Here is a 12,798-nt window from a genome sequence, read left to right as displayed (position 1 = left end):
CAGTCCTAGTACTATTGGTGGATCGGTGCCTTTGTGTATATAGTCATTAAGTCGCGTGACACTCAAACAATGATGGAGACAATTGCCCCTGTATATGTTAAGTAAATTGCTCAAGATCGACAAAACCAAATGTAGCCATGCATTAAAACCTTCTTGTTGTACTTATTAGATAAATTGTTCAAGATTGGATTGAAAACACGTTTGATCCACCATTGTTTATATGGATCTTAGTCGATTTCATGAGAACTCATACTTCATGTTTAACTTTATGTTGATTTGTGTTAATGGTCTGTTGATTCGTGTTAATGGTATGCTAATTCATGTTCACTTAACAATTCCGATGATTTTGAGAGTTCAACTTTAATAACCAAAGATGGTGTGTCCTAAGATAGTGACCGGTGATAGGACCTAGATGGTGATCGGATGTGGGGGAGGGGTTGGGTAATGGTCCTTTGCTTATTTATACATTTCTCTTTATACATGTTTTGTGAGCGTAAAATAGTTATTTTGATAAAATTATCATGAAAAATAACAGTATCTCATTCAATTGATGATAAGTATGAATGATTAGTATACAATATGAACTATAGCAGTAATTTCTTATGCCAAAAATCGAAAGCTTAAACTTAGACATAACATGGGAAAGATTGGCGTAATTTACTCTATTTTTAAACTTACTTTTTTAAGAATTTTAGAAGATTAATTAACTTGAGAAATAAACAAAAACTACAATAAGAATTGAAGAAACACTAAGTGACCCAGACATATTAAGGATAATCTTAGGGTTAAGTAGATGTTTCCCACGAGGGTTAGGTCCGGCAAAGATGGTTATTCTTCTCAACCTGCAAAACAGACACCGTAAGCTCGTCACTGAGAAGGGGGGGTTCCTCCTTGTGACCACCCTCCGGCGTGAGAATCAGACTAGATTGCTCTGAATATAAGTGTATATAGAGAGAAATGGCTAGAGAGAAGATGATGATACCGTTCCAAGGTGTTGGAGTATTTATAGCCGAAGGTAGGTTTCCAAGCAGGTACGGCCAGCTGTATATAATATTCCTTTTCCACCAACTATGGGCTACGTTCGTGCCACGATGGGAGTTGGTGGGTAGGCAGCGGCTGATAGTGACATTTTGTACTGGAGCGTGCTCCTCCTCGTACTATTGTCGGGGAGCTGTCACCCAGTGATTGGTTCATGGGTTGCTTTTGTCAGATCTTGTCTATTTGTCCATACCTTGGTAGGTATAGTACAAAAATCTTCTAGAAGCGTACGGACTGGCTCTTTTGGGCGGGAATGCTCATTCCTTCTTCAGGTGACATTACTAAAGTATTAAGAGTTAGTGCCTTATGCGTGTAGCCTTACTGTTAGTGCGGGTAGCCTTCCTTCTTGGCTTGTACCCACAGCTGCGGGGACAGGCAGGGTACTGTACCAAGGGAGGCGTTCCTGCGGGAACAGCTGGCTTACTGCGTGTAAGGTCTTCATCTCTCTGAGCAAGGTGGGTCCTGCGGATCCAGTTGGTCTTTGCGCAGACGTACCTCTTCAAGGTGAGTCTTGTGGGTCCAACTGGGCTTTGCGGGGACCTACCTCTTCAAGTCCCCCCAGTCCATTGTTCCTCTCATGAATTGTTAATAAGTGAGGGGGACTTTTGGACTTTAAACAAGGGGTTTTAAAAAGGTGTTTTCGTTTTTTTAAGGTTCTCCGTGGGGATTCTTCCCGCAGTTTTCCTAATGTCACTTGCAGAAAATTCCCGACTTTTTCTGCTTGATCTTTGGGTATGATGCGGGTAGGTGTGTAACCTCTTCGCAAGTCGGGAGCGTTGAGTTTCACTTGTGTAGATTCTCCACGAGGTTTTGGTAGTTTTAGACATAATGATCAGTTATGTTAAACAACCAATTCCACCTTGAAGCTTCAAACAATCTAGTTCTCAACGTCCCGCCATGCGGGGGTGTTATTTCCCTTTCCGCAAGCCTGGCCCATAAGATCGATCTTCTTGGTTTCAATTCCCTACAAGTGCTAAGTATGTGAAGGGTTTCGCCTTGACACTGTACCCGCACTTGTCTTATGGTTTCTTGTTTCCAAGGTAAGGGGGTATATTCCCTCTTAATTTTGAATCTTTTTGAATCTTTTTGAAATTCGAAGGGTTGGTGAAAAGATAAGGACAGTCCAAACGGTTGAAAGGACGTTGGCGTCTTCTGACGGTTTCAGGACGTGCAGGAAGTTACGACGACGTGACAGCATGTGGTCAATCCGGACGCTTTTTCAGGCGCGTGGGCGCGAGCTTCATGGCACGCGCCATTCTTACATCTGTTGCCAGCTTGCTTTTTCCACGTGTCGCCGTGTCATTGCTCATACGCTCTCTCTCATCCGCATTAAATTCATCGCATTCATTGCGATGAGTATATAAGGCGGGGAGGGGGTATTTCGTCCAATATTTTCACTTTACTCTTCTTTCTTTTAAGCGATTTCCGGCGAATACTCATCTTTTCCGGCGAGCATTCTCTTGAAACCGCTTTCTTTCATTAACATTTAAAAAATGTCTTCTTCTACTCATGACCCGGAGGTTAACATCGAGGAGTCCGACGTTTACCTCGAGAACCCGACGTCCACGTCCGATAAGGACGATAAGAGTACTGCTGGCGAGTGTCAGTGTACTCTGTCTATCGATGTATACCATTACATCGTCAAGAAGTTCATGCTGGAGCCCTATGAGCCAGAGTTCCCGGAGGCCCACCAGACGGTGTACGATGCCCCTAAGGGCAAGATAGGGGTTTACGCTTCGTTCTTCCTATATGGGAATCTAAGATTCCCATTAACGAAGTTCGTATACCGTGTTTTGGAGAAACACGGTGTTCATCTGACAGAGGTGCACCCAATGACAATTGCCAAAGTTCGCCATTTCGAATGGGTGTGCCGTATTTTGGGTATCGAGCCTCGAGTCGACCGCCTGATGACCTTCTATACTTGGAGGTGCATCCAGGGTTGGTATACCCTTGTCACTCGGATCAAGGGTTTGAAGATCTGCGCTACTGAGCGTAGTCTTCGTTCTTGGAAGCGAGAGTTTTTCTACATTTCCGCTCGTGTCGTTCCCATCGCGATGACGTTCAAGAATGGGAGGGCACTTCCCAACCTTCCGGCCTCCAATTACCAGGAGACGGAATGGTTCACCAAGATTTCCCAGGTTCGGACTCCTGTTTATCGCTTCGCGGAGTCTGGGATGATCATGCTTGGGATGAGCCGCGTGTGGAAGGATGCCGGGTCTGGGACGCCGCAAATACCCATCGTTCTTGAATACGGTTTGAACTATATTCCTTATGGTATGCTCCGTCTTTTGTGTTGGTTTAGGATTTCCTTCTAACATTTTTATCGTTTTTATTTCAGAAGGGAACAACTTACAGTCGCTCTTGCACCCGCGGGAGACTGGTGGTCCCGCGCGGTTGGGTACTCGTGACCTTGATGAGAACGATTTGCCCATTTTGGAGCAGACTGCGGATAGATTCGTAGAGGTCTGCCCATTTTGGAACACTAAGTGACCCCGACAGATTAAGGATAATCTTAGAGTTAAGTAGATGTTTCCCACGAGGGTTAGGTCCGGCAAAGATGGTTATTCTTCTCAACCTGCAAAACAGACACCGTAAGCTCGTCACTGAGAAGGGGGGGTTCCTCCTTGTGATCACCCTCCGGCGTGAGAATCAGACTAGATTGCTCTGAATATAAGTGTATATAGAGAGAAATGGCTAGAGAGAAGATGATGATACCGTTCCAAGGTGTTGGAGTATTTATAGCCGAAGGTAGGTTTCCAAGCAGGTACGGCCAGCTGTATATAATATTCCTTTTTCACCAACTATGGGCTACGTTCGTGCCACGATGGGAGTTGGTGGGTAGGCAGCGGCTGATAGTGACATTTTGTACTGGAGCGTGCTCCTCCTCGTACTATTATCGGTGAGCTGTCACCCTGTGATTGGTTCATGGGTTGCTTTTGTCAGATCTTGTCTATTTGTCTATACCTTGGTAGGTATAGTACAAAAGATCTTCTAGAAGCGTACGGACTGGCTCTTTTGGGCGGGAATATTCCCGCCCTGCTCATTCCTTCTTCAGGTGACATTACTAAAGTATTAAGAGTTAGTGCCTTATGCGTGTAGCCTTACTGTTAGTGCGGGTAGCATTCCTTCTTGGCTTGTACCCACAGCTGCGGGGATAGGCAGGGTACTGTACCAAGGGAGGCTTTCCTGCGGGAACAGCTGGCTTACTGCGTGTAAGGTCTTCATCTCTCTGAGCATAGTGGGTCCTGCGGATCCAGTTGGTCTTTGCGCAGACGTACCTCTTCAAGGTGAGTCTTGTTGGTCCAACTGGGCTTTGCGGGGACCTACCTCTTCAAGAATATTAGCAGTAAAAGTTAAAATAATTAAATTGATGAATAAAGAAAGTGAAATGCTACCAGAAATTTACAATCAAACTTCCAAATAACTGGCTTAATAAAATACGTACAAGAAAGTATTTCCTTGGTCCAAGTGGACATACCAAGGTTAGGCATAAATCTAGTTTGTAAAAGAAATCTTTAAGATCAAAAACACATTCCTTTAAATAGAAAAATTATTTTTTGATCAACATGTTTTCCACAAAGTTTATACAAGAGAGATTTATATGTATATTATAATGAATTTGGTATTATATTTATATCACATGAAAGATAGACACCTGAATTGACCCGGATAAAAAATGTGAAATTGAACGATAGATATTTTAACATACATAATTCCGACATACATTGTGGCACCAAAATATTTATTTTTTTCATTGTTCTTTAGTATTAGTTAGGTGAGAATGCCACCACCTTAAGGACCAAAATGAACAATCATCCATGTCTTGTGTGTCGACATCTATCCCTAAATGTCGTATGGTACTCTGAACTTCCCAACATATGTAGGTGTGTTTGCACCTTTAACAAAACTTTTCTAAGTGACGGGTCATGTTTAAAGTCTTGTTTTACATTGATCACGGTAGCTTTTTGATGACAATATGGAAATATAACGATGACGTGACGTACACTTATTAGTAACAGCCTACGTGTTTAACGTGTTAGGAGGCATCCTCCGAGTACCCCCCCCCCCCCCCTTAAGTTCTCTCAGTGACTTTACTAAATATTTATATAACTTAGATAGATAGACGATGATCGATTGACAAAATGAAGTAACGAGCATTTTAAATTATTGCATGTGATGATTCATCCTTGCAAATTTTATCGTATATGGTTAATTTATAAACACAAGTTAGTTGTTCCCGGCGGGCATTCTATTGGTAAGGTGTCTAATCTAAGAGATTGCGGGTTCAAATAATGCAAGATACATTTATAGGTTATTTAATAGAAATAGATTAGAAGCCGTTTAAAAAAACGAGTTATTTATTTTGGTGACTAGTGATTACGTTAGTGGTATAATAAGAGTTCGTTGTCTTGTTAAATCCCATAGTTGGGATTAATATAATTAACTATTGTTACAAAGCCTTATGTTAGACTATTAGTTATAGACTTATAGTTTCAAAATTTATATATGAAACGAGTCAAGTTTAATTTGAGTTGGTTTAACTAAAACAAGTCAAGTTCAAACTTATTGATGATCAAACTAGCTTTATCTTGTTTACGTTCCAAGTAACTTCGATGGCTAACATTCAAAACAAGTTTGAAAACCCTTTATTTGGTATGTTTTTAAATATTCAAATCATCTATAAACTTGAAAATATATCATTTTACGTCAAAAAAAGAAAGCAGACAACAAGTTGCGTCGTTAGTTCCTTTTGTACTGCAAAGCCCAAGTCTTATGTAAACTACATTGATTGATCTTAGAGTCATGTCATTACTATGCATAACCCATTGGACTTGACTAAATAGTTCCACAGCTTCAATTGCGAAGAAATCAAAACTTCAAAACTATCAAATGCAAAAGGGAATAAACATGTCAAGGCACATTTAATGATTACTTTGCACGAAGTAGCTTTTAATGCAGTTTGAACCACCGTGAAAACTCTATTACCCAAAACCCCGAGACTATAAGAGGATAAACTTATGTTAGGTCTACACATGAATGTTTCACTTTTTTTTTTTTTTTTTTGAAAAGCCAACTTTATAAAAAGAAAAAATGGACGATTTACAAGAAGCGAGAAGCTCAAACGTACAAACAAAGGAAAATAAAGAAGAATTATAGGAATACAAAACCAATTACAAAGGAAAATTCATGAAATTGAATTTGCACCACTTCTCCCACTCAAAGCTCAACTCTTACATCAATGTTTAATCCATAAGAAAGATCACTCTATCAATGTAAAGACCAAACTGTCGGATGGTCTAAACTTTTCTGTCATATTGAAATGCTTATATAAATAAATTGGTTTATATGTGGCTATAACTTATATACCGGTTAATGAGGTCGTGGCGACTTTTTCAGTACGTGTGACAAACTGGCAATGACTTGTGCACCATATTGTTTTATTCATTAGCTTTGAGGTATCCATATAATATATCAATACAATGGGCTCAATTGCAAGTGCAAGATTATTTTAACATGTCATGTTACTTAATGGAATGAATAACTTAATTTTAATTTAGTATAATGTGAATATTTTATTAAACAATCAGATGTTGAAACGAATTTTTAATGCCTCAATCGTTTCATTGGTACAAAAGCGGTAGATATATAGACAAGTCTTCTTAAATAAATCCTAATAAATATATATATATATATATATACACATATATACATATATATATATGTATTACACGGGATAAATTAATGTATAAATTACAATTAATAATTTAATACAAATAAAACAAGATAATTAAGTCTCTTTATATTATGTAAAAAAATGTATTACAGATATAGTCGTTTTATATCATCAAATATATTTGAATTTTAAATCGAGAATGAGTTGATCTACCATCGATATACAACGATGAAGCAATGCCATTGCAAGCATCATTTAAAACAATGAGGCATTTCGATGTGAAAGATGTAGCTAAAGTCTTTCACAAAAATGTTACATTCCATACCTGGTCATAGACAAAAAAGATACCAGATTTTCCTTTTTGAACAGCTTTCATGTTGTCCTTATAAACACGCTGCTGTTAAACTATTACAATAGTCTTATAATAAATATAAAAAATAAAAAATTTGTCTATGCTTTTTAAGACTGAATATTTGTAAAAAAAAAGTTTAAAAAATTATTATAGCTTTCTTCAATATGCAGATTTTTAAAAAACTTAAATGTTAATGTACTCCATAAACATATACTCTTTTATATATACATTTCAATTTCAAAGAAAATATATTTATGACACATAATTATTATATTAATATCTTTTTATATTAAGTATGTTTAGAAAATATAATTTATGGCATTAGTAATTCAACTAATAGAGATTGACCAATTGATTAGGGATGAGCAAAAAATGGTTCGGAACCGCTAGAACCGGAACCGAACCGGTGCCTTAGAACCGCTAACCTGTGTTATATTACGGTTCTCGGTTATCAGAATTTGCATTAAACGGTTCGCTGTTCGGTTCCGGGTAAAACCGGCGGTTCTAGACTTGGAACCGAAGAACCGGAATATTAAAAACGTTTTAACTAAATTTACCGATACCCATTTTTTATAGACTAACATATTAACCCGCATCCATTCAATCATTATTTAATTCAAATATTCTTTCTTTGCTTTCAATACCTAGCAACCATGATCAATTTTGATTTAAGCTATCAATGTAATTTCATATAAATGATATGATCTTCCTTTAATCTATCGTTGCTAATAATTTATTTAACTTCAACAATTAGGTTTAAATAAAAAAATATGACAGATGTTCATGTTGTAATCTAAATTAATTTTACTTAGAAAGAAGACATACAATTATATAAACTTGTTTTGTAATTTGCAAAGTTTTCACAACATATTTGATAAATATACAACGGAAATGGTTCTAGCTATAACCGATTAGCAAGAACCGACTTTACCGGTTCTGGAATCGAACCGGTTTACTATAATAGGTTCCGGTTCCGGTTCTAATTTTTAGTCATTTCGGTTCCGGTTCCGGTTCGGTTCTCGCGGTTCTGAACCGTTGCACAGCCCTACAATTAATACAGTATGCTGAATTTATAATCAATACTATATTTAGAACCAAAATTTTTTTTCTTTTCCATCAATAGAAGAAAAGTGATTTTGGAGGGAATTTGATGGTGAGAATTAACCACAGAATGACATGTGTCCAGAATTATTTTCTTTTATTAGTATAGGTAGATATATATATATACTAGTTTAATCCTCCCGTGTTACGGGGGTTTTATTCAAATTTTTGTTTTAATCGTTTTGCTATTTTATGATGATTTATTTTATTTTTTTAACGTAGTTTAGTTTTAATTTAATACATATATATTAGTTTGTTATTATATTTTTTAGCGTTTGAGTTTTTCAATTGAGATGTGTAGGTTTTTTAGATTTCTAACGAACAAACATTAACGGACACGAGCATGTTGATTTTTTTAAATGAGAAAACATGAACACAAATATTTGTCTAATGAAAAATGAGATGTTAATATAGTTGACAATGGTGGGTAGTATCGGAAGTTAACTGGCGATGAAGATGATAGACCGGCAACAGAGAACATGTAAAGGAGATAAATTAAATTAGGGTTCAATGATAGTGTTTACCAATAAATGAGATCTTATAACCCATTTAAAGACTATCCGGGTTTGGTAAGACCCATAACCCGTGTAAGTTATTGTTATTTCACAAATAAATTAGTTGTTATAACCCATATAGGAGTTATCCCGGTTTGGTGAGACCCATGACCCGTAATAATTATTGTTTGATTATGAAAGAGTTTCATAAATATATGAGATGTTATAACCCATTTAAAGACTATCCGGGTTTGGTAAGACCCATATCCGTGAATTCGGGTCAAATGCATGAGAAGTCACCATTTAGAAATCAAGCAATCTGGTGGCTCTAGAGAATGGGAGGAACAACCTGAGAGCGACACATAGGATTTTATGGTAGGCAATTATATAGATAGTTAGATAGGGGATGGTTATCCTAAAAATAAGTTGTTTCCTAAGAAGACTACGAATAAATCATAGCCATTGGATCATATCAATCAATGGTTTAGATTTAAAATTACCAAAAACTGTCATAGTTTCCTAGAATTACTCTTTCACCATTATAACCGACATAGTTTCCTAAAATTATTCTTTTACCATAGGTTTTAATTCCAAATGTCAAAATTCTATTGGTTCTTACCATTCCTAGGAAATGTTGGGTCAAGAGTTTGACCCAAATGAGGAGATTTGACCTAAATGAAGAATATTGAAGATTGGAATCTTCTCAACCTCCTCAGAAACTGCTAAGTATTGAACCCAGGTACACCTTGGACCTTCGAGTAAGCTTTTACTTAGCCGAGTACGATATTTTGCCTCCCAGGCACGGTTTACTTCAAATAATCTTCTTAAGTGGATATCCGAGCAAGGTATGCTTTTTGGTGATTTTCGAGTAAGGTTCATCTATTTGGCATATCCGAGTAAGGTTCACTTTGTCAAGCAGGGTTGTTCTTCAAGACCAAGTATTTTACTCTTTCGAGTAAGGTATGGTCAACCAAGTCCAAGAAGCCAAGCAATTGGAAGACCGGGCAAGGTATTCTTTAATAATTATGGTCCGAGTATACTTGATGAGTTGATGGAATATCTCTAAGTTATATCGAGTAAGGTTCTGCTCGAGTAAGGTATGTACTCCCGAGTACGCCTTATCAATAAGTTATTCAACTAACAAAGAGCCGAACAGGATCATAGAAGAACAAGGTTGCTCGTGAGGATCTGTCGAGCAAAGTTTGATAAGTCCAAGAAGATTGAAGTCTACTCGGTGAATATTTTACTTGGTAAAATATTCTCTAAGTAAAGTCTACCCGGAAACTGATTCCGAGTACACTTCTATGTTTACCAAGTCTGAAGGAAGGCCGAGTACGCTGCGTACTCGGAGACTGAAGTTTAATGAAAAGCCTACCCGGAAGACTTGTTTTACACTTAGTATAATTTTTGAATATGTAAATTGAATATGTACTATCGGATAGGGTTTCTAGAAGGAATGACAGCCTGTCCTAGGTTGGCAGGCCTATAAATAGAATAATTAGGGCACGCCGCCAAAGAGAGATGACACAGACAGACCGACATATTAATTAAGAGAATATTTTATGTGTGACGGTTGTCCAATGATTCCTCCTAAACCCTAATCGATTATCCTTTTGTATGATTAACGTTATATAAATGGAAATCTTTTGAGTGAATCCTTCGTGTGTCTTTGTATTTTGAATATTTATTGCAACCGTATGTTTGTTATTGATTCCGCCTTTAACAAACGGTCATCTTTCTAAACTTAGTAACCCGTCATTAACTCGCTTGTCAACACGATTAATTTTGTGTGAGTTATGACATGATTGATTAAGATCCGATTCGAAACGACCTGACAAGTGGTATCAGAGCTTGTTGCTGCTATTTTTAGAAAGATTGTTGTTGATTATGTTTTGAAGAAGAATGACGTAAGCAGAGCACTGTTCGATTGATTTGTGACGTCAGAAGCTCTGTTCTTTATTTTTTTTCCAGATCTACAAGTTTTAGGTGTTTTCTTTTCCTTATTTCACTTCAAGCTTTAATTTTTATTGTTGAATCTTGTTCTATTCATATCAGACACCTCAGATCTAAGAATTTATTCTCAGATCTGATTATTTTACTCTATTTTCGATAAAAGCTTAACTTTTGTTTTAAGAAAATGTCTGGATATGAGGAACAAGAGGTGTCTACTAATAAGATACCTAGATTGTATGGTCAGGAGAACTTTACCAAGTGGAAAGTGCTTTTTGAGGCTGCTGTTTGTTATAATGATGTGGATATGTGGAATTCTATCAAGAATGGACCACAAGCTGCTGTTGAAGAAGGTGCTAATGCAAATGCTATTGCTGCTGTTAGAGAGAGAATGAGAAAGGTTGATGACATGGCATTGGCTATGCTCAAACTTGGTATGTTTTGGGAAATCCTCACAAAGGTTGCACATCATCAAAGTGCTAAGGCAATGTATGATGCAATCCTTGAGATGTATGAAGGGAATACTGAATTGAAGAACATTAAGAAGCAAAGACTGAAGCAACAGTTAGAAAGATTCAAGTATAGAGATGGTGAAAGGTTGAAGTCAATACTAGAACGTTTTCTGAGTATTGTGAATGAGTTGAGAACAACTGACTATGTAATGACTGACTTTGATTTAAATACAAAGTTGCTCAACTCAATGCCAAAAGAATGGTATACTGCTTGCAAATTCATCCTTCAAAAGCAAAATTTCAATGAATTGAAATTGGATGATGTAGTATGTTTTCTTCAAGCTGCTGAACTTGAAATGATTGAGAATGAAATGATCAAGGAAGATAAACCAAGTTTCAATGTGTCAAATGCTTTAATTGCTCCAATGGGGAATCTTACAACAAAGAATCAACAACAAATTCCCATCATTGAAGAACCAAGTGATCACAACAATGAGACTTCTAGGTCATTTATTGGAGGTGGTTCAAGCAGTCAAGGTGGTCAATAGAGGTTTAATGTTCAATTAATTGATGATGATTCAGCCTCTGTGGGAAATGGAAATGCTCAAAGTGCTGGTGCAAGGCATGCTCAAGGGAGTGAGGCACAAGCCCTAATGTCTATGTTCACTGAGTCCTACAATGCATTTGTGGCCAAAAACATGATTCACACAAGTGTAGTGCATGATGATTTGGAACAAATAAATGCTGATGACCTTGAAGACATGGATCTCAAATGGCAAGCTGCAATGTTGGCATTAAGAAGCAAGAGACTGTACAACAGAACTGGTAGGTCACTAGTTTCTGGTCCAAATAAGAGAATAGGATTTGATAAGTCCAAGGCTATCTGCTACAACTGTCAACAGCCTGGACACTTTGCAAGAGAGTGCAATTTGCCAAGAAACTTTCAAGTCAATCAGTTCCAACAGCCTAGAAACCAACAACAATACCAGCAGAATGTGAATAGAAACAATAACCAGCAGAATTTCAACAATAACCAAGGATTCAATCCCAACAACAACAACTTCCATCCAAACAACAACTTCAATCCCAATTTTAATAACCACTATCAGCCTCAGATGAACAACCAACAGGGAATGAATCAGAATCAAGTATATCAAATGAACAACAATCAGAATCAAGCTGTTAAATCCCTGCAACTCACAACATTCCAGCAAACCAAAATCAACCAAGAAATCAAGGCAATGTGGCAGTAACTACTCAGCATGAGGGAAGCTTTGACTGGAGTAACCATGAGGAAGATATAGCAGATGATATCAGAAGAGCTAATGTGGTATTCATGGCCATAGACTCTGCATCTTCATCTAAGGTACATTCTGATCCTAATGCTGATTTACCTAAACTTGTCAATGAATTAAAAGAAGAGATTGGTAAACTGGAAAGTGAGTGTTTTAAGAAGCAAAGCATTATCAATGCTTATGAGGCAAGTGAGATTGTTAGTGAGGAAAGAATTAAAAGTTTGGAAGAGGATTGTATGAATAGCTATAGAGCTCAGACAAGATTCACAATAGAAATTAGTGGGTTGAAGAAGATGGTGATTGATGAAAAGGTGCTGAATACAAAGCTGCAAACTGAAAATGAATTTCTAAAGAACTTAGTTTCAACTGGAAACATTTGTGGAATTCTAAATAAAGTAAAAGAAGATGAGAAGTACAAGGCTGTTCCACCACCATTCAACAA

The sequence above is a fragment of the Bidens hawaiensis genome, unplaced genomic scaffold, assembly GCF_021521415.1.
Source record: "Bidens hawaiensis isolate Kalapana, Puna unplaced genomic scaffold, B.hawaiensis_p1.1 tig00010132_1, whole genome shotgun sequence".
Classification (NCBI taxonomy): domain Eukaryota; kingdom Viridiplantae; phylum Streptophyta; class Magnoliopsida; order Asterales; family Asteraceae; genus Bidens; species Bidens hawaiensis.
Note: the sequence above shows the minus strand (reverse complement) of the source record.